This window comes from Camellia sinensis, chromosome 11 (genome assembly GCF_055761805.1).
Source record: "Camellia sinensis isolate YWXY chromosome 11, ASM5576180v1, whole genome shotgun sequence".
Lineage (NCBI taxonomy): Eukaryota > Viridiplantae > Streptophyta > Magnoliopsida > Ericales > Theaceae > Camellia > Camellia sinensis.
The window spans coordinates 99637042-99642240 of record NC_138971.1 but is presented as its reverse complement, the minus strand read 5'-3'; the positions used below and the strand labels follow the sequence as shown (position 1 = coordinate 99642240).

General features: G+C 32.9%; 1 non-coding gene across 1 annotated transcript; it reads right to left on the bottom strand.

The window, feature by feature from the left end:
• Positions 1 to 865: 865 nt before the first annotated feature.
• Positions 866 to 4981, bottom strand: LOC114269310 (uncharacterized). The gene is made up of 4 exons (XR_014344267.1): positions 2893 to 4981; positions 2683 to 2807; positions 2136 to 2419; positions 866 to 1536 (listed from the first exon to the last, which is right to left on the bottom strand). It is a non-coding gene; the product is annotated as an uncharacterized LOC114269310 (transcript).
• Positions 4982 to 5199: the final 218 nt, after the last annotated feature.

Here is a 5199-nt window from a genome sequence, read left to right as displayed (position 1 = left end):
TGGCATGACACTTCTCTCATGCCTAAAACAGCTCTTGGTTTGGTGCTCATTTCCATTAGAGGACATAAGGCTCACCTTTAGACTTAATTTACTAAGGAATGGTTGGTAATTAAAATGGAGTATTAAAATGATGACTAAAAATGATGCAAGCTAATAACTTGGTTAGGGTTCAATCGGACGTTAATTGAACCCTTGAGTCTCGAATCGTTTCATACTTGTTAGTGATGTAAATGGTTCAAGAGTCAATGTCAATCACTTCTCTTGATTAGTTCATGATAGGGATGAGGTATGGGAGTCTTTTCTATGTTGCATTTATTGAGATTGTATCCTTTGGTTCATAGGCCATCATGCAATGAAATTGCATCGATTGATGGTTTGTGAATTAACACTACTACAAATACAAATAAAGATCACACTTTTTTTGTGTGATGTATGTTTTTTAATCACACCTTTTAAGTTTTATTAAAGTGTGGTCTTTGAGAGTGTGATTAAAAGGGGTCATTTTTAATCACACTTTTTAAGTGTCATGAAAAAATGCTTTCATCACATCTTTTAAGTGTGATTAATAATATTTAGATCACACCTTTTAAATGTGATTAAAAACATTTAGATCACACCTTTTAAGTGTGATTAATAACATTTAGATCACACATTTTATGTGTCATTAAAAACATTTAAATCACACATTTTAAGTGTGATTAAAAACATTTAGATCACATCTTTTAAGTGTGATTAATAACTAATAAAACATGTGATAAAAAAAAAAGAATTCGACATATTTCAAGAATAATCAATATTATTTTTGTACGCGCATTTGGAAAATGTAATACAAATTGTATACTATATTTTGAATCACAACCATATATTGAATGGAATAACGTCATATATTTCATAAATGAAAGTTAAATATTCAAAAGTATATACAAAGAAATTAATAAAAAGTTTTTAACTGTGATTACATATATTAAAAAAAAAAAAACTTGAAAAAACTAAGTTCTTGAATTCTTTGACCATATTTTGCATCTCTCCAGAAAATTTCTGACCTGAAAAATAGAAAAACAAATTAATTTAGAAACCATTAGAAGCATACGAATAAACTATTTTTGTAGAGACTGTTTTTGTCTTACAAAAGACAAAATCGGACATTTTCTCGTTACACTGACTCTTCATCCCCTGTATCAATAGAAAAGAAATAACGAATTTGATTATTACTAGTATAAAATGTTTGTATTACTATATATAAATATGACATACATATATGCAGCATGATTGAACAATATATATAAACACATATTAGTAAATCATAGCCTTGAAAAGATTTTATCAAAAAATTATTATAGCAACACATCAACAGCGAGAGTAAACTAAACTAAATCCCAACAAAAATTAAGCTCAAATCAAGGTGGAGAAAGAAAAGCAATTAATATACCAAGTCAAGATGGGTCAACTCCAAAAGAATAAACAAATGAACAATCCCCCACAATTCCAAGTGTTGAGCAATTCCACCAAGATTTTAACAATTATGTGCTGGTGTATCTGTTTTCAAATAAGAAAAAATATAAATAGAGAGTGAATAGAAAGAGAAGAAAGAGACGAAATGATGAAAGAGAAAAGAAGAAGAAAAGAGCACAAAAGAGAACAAGTTTAAAGGAGGGAAGGCTTAGAATAGTTATATAACTACCATGACCCAAATTAGTTTTCAACTTAACCAGAATTAGCTCATGGTAATTTGTCCATACGCAAAGCAAAGTCGTGAATACACTATCACTACATCACTCTTTATGCCACTGCTATTATTTTTTGATATTAAGGTTAATTGCAAAATTGGAGAAAATAAACTTATAAGATTAGTAGGTTCACTTATAAGCAGGTATCTGTAAATTGTTGGTCATGGTTTCTCTACATAGTGCAAATGGTTAAGAACAATGAGGGGACTTAAAGGGCCCAGGAAGCTCTAAGATTCCCAGCAAATAAGAACCTAAAACGTAAATAAAAACCAAAAAATAGGAAAGGGAAAAAATGTGGAATGTAATTAGTGTGACATTTTTTGTTAGGAGATAAACTACTTAAACAAATAAGTCAGCTTAGAGGCCTAAAACTTATTCCATTAAGAAGAAAAAAATTATTACACTTACCTTCATGTACATGTGATCTTCACCAATATCCTGCTAAGCTTTCTTGCTTAGGACAACTTGGCCAACCATTTCTTCCTTTATAGGATTGAAATCATAGTCAAATTTCTACAATTGTGGTTTTGTTACAAAAAAAAAAATAAACGAACACTTGAGACTATAATAACACAAAGACACAAAATTCAAATTGAATGAAAAGAAATGAACTACCTTTCGTTTGTCAATGGTGTAACAGTCTGTTCCGTCCTTAGATAGAATACATTTCTTAACTAGCTTGTCCATAATTTCTGAAAACCACTTAAAAAATGAAATTTCAAATTTATTCTACAGTTTAAAATGTGCAACCACGCAGGATTGGATGCCTTCTTTTACAAGTTTCAACCTGTGTCAAATCGTCATTTACCTTCAATCAAATCCTGCAACCATAAAGTTGCATACCAATATCATAACATTACAAAATTAAGAAATTGTCAGATTCAAAATAAATTGAATATAGTCAGTTGAACCAACATTGATCTTTAACACCACTTAACCAAGTAAAGGTCTTTACCAATGAGATGCTGCGAAAATTTGAGAGGACATTGATGAGTTCAATAGTCTCAAGGTGATAACAGCTGATCCAGTCCTTTACCCGATCTAATTGTTGTTCAACTTCTGTTGGATCTTGAGTATCATCTGCACATTGGACATTATATTATAGATTATGATATGCCCTGAATTTTTTCTCATACAAAACTATAATATTTCTAACAGAATTTACCTTCATCAACCATCCCACCATTTTCATTAGCCCATTGCTTATCTGTCAAAAAAACTACTAGTTATTCACAGTTCAAACTTGAAAAACTACTGAAAACAAACAACGTGTAAACAAGCTGAACAGCCAAATAGAAAAGCACATAATTACCTTTTGGTGCAACTATGTATCGGTCATCTTCCGAAAGGCCAATCTAAAATGAGTTGCAAATTTTGACAATTGGTTTATTATAAGCATTTCTACTGTATGGTAAATGAAGTTTATAGCATGTATTTTAGCTTATTGAGAACCAAAAACAAATGTAACATTAACTCATCACCTCACTGTCAGATTTAGAACACTCCATTTGTACAGAATCAGCCCCCAAGCTCACATCATCATCTTGAATGTCATCATTTTCATCCTCACAAGGATCGAGCACACTCTTAACAAACATCAACTTAAAATTTTCGAACAAGGGACCAAGTGTTCCTACAATATTCTATCCTTAACTTGAGAGCTAATACAAAATGCTTGCTGTTGACATCCCCAACCTCCATTTTCAGAGGATTTTTTGTCCATGGATTATAAGCTTCTTGTTCTGAGCTGCTTCTGAAGAATGGAGGCTCGTAATCCACAGGCTGCAAGATCAATGTGTGAGTGACTATAATTTCGGTTGCTACTTTGTTTCTTGATTTCAATTCTCTTTTGCACGGTATTAGGTCTCCAGAAAAGATATTCTATACGTTCTGCAGTTGTTTATCTCTGTGTGTACGTTTATGTAGTGATTCCATTTTAAATAATATACTTCCACCTTCAAATGCCATGTGAGAAATGGAATATTTCCTATTCCCTGGAATGCTTTATACAGTCTGTTCAGAAATTAGAGAGGGGTACTCATAATAATGGCAAACATGCTTCCTGGACAACTAGCACGTGGTCATATACAGTTCTTATGACTGGTAAAAAAACCTCAAATGATTCGCACCAATCATAATAAGTTTATTGTCTTGATGGCAGTTCAAGAATAACTCAATTTCCTTCTCAAGACTCCCAAAAGTTAAAATTTGATGTCATTACGGCTGAAATGATACAGCTGACTGAGAAGTAAACTCCAAGTTGGTCAATTCATACATGTTGAACATGATGACAGTAACACTAATGGTGTACAGGTCCAAAAAAAAAAAAAAAAAAAAAGATACAGAGGTGGTCATCTGGGGGTGTGGTAAGGGGCGGCGGAATGTTCATATCTTAATACTTCATGCATAACAATACAGAAGAAATCAATATTAAGCCATAAAATACATTTTAAAAAAATATATCAATTTTACAATGTAACGAAGGAGAATTGAAATACAAGTCTTGGATTTGTGATGGAAATTTTTTCAAACTTAACAACTCAAACCTGGTGCACTAAGGATTCTCCACACAAGATAATGAAATGACCCTTCAACTCTAAAATACCCAACAATATGGCAATGTTTCACATAGGTATTTTATCAAACACAAGAATGGCTTTTACACCATCTCCCTTTCCCAACCCTCTTCTAGCTCTCCAACCTCTGCATTCCCCTTAGAAACCCCTATCCCACCTGGTTACACTTCCCCTTCCGCCCCTTGCCACAGCCCCTCCAACCCTCTACTACCATAGATCCATTGCCTCTTTCCCTCTTATCTATAACCGCAAAATTACTCTTTTTCTCCACCACAAATCTGAAATGCCCGCCCTTTTCGTCCCCTACTATAGCACCACTAGCCCTCCTCTCACACCACACGTCCCGTTACACCATTCCATCCCCATCACGGCGCCACCACATTACCGAAAACCCTTACCCCACCATTAAACAACACACACAGAGAGAGAGAGAGAGAAAGAGAGAGAGAGAGAGAGAGAGAGAGAGAGAGAGAGAGACCATACCTTTGTAAGGAAGAAGGAATGGCAAGTCCACTGTGAGGGAGATTGGAAGAGGCTGAAGAGATGTTGACATTGAGCATACAATGAGGTGCTAGGGTTTTATTTGGAAAAAGTCTCAAAACGATTTGTCCTTACAAATTCAATCTTGTTTTGCCTACTGAGATTAATGGAAGAGAAAAAGGCACCAGTTTGGGATATATTATTATATAAAAACAATATATTCAAAAATATATACAATCACATTAATTAAAAGTGTGAATAAAAAATATACATATAATCACACTTAATTTAAAAGTGACATAAAAAATAAATATTATCATATTCAATCAAATTAAGTGTGATTAAAATATCAATCTAATTTTTTTTTATCACACTTTCAATAAAAGTGAGATATTTTTATTTGTCAAAGTATGATT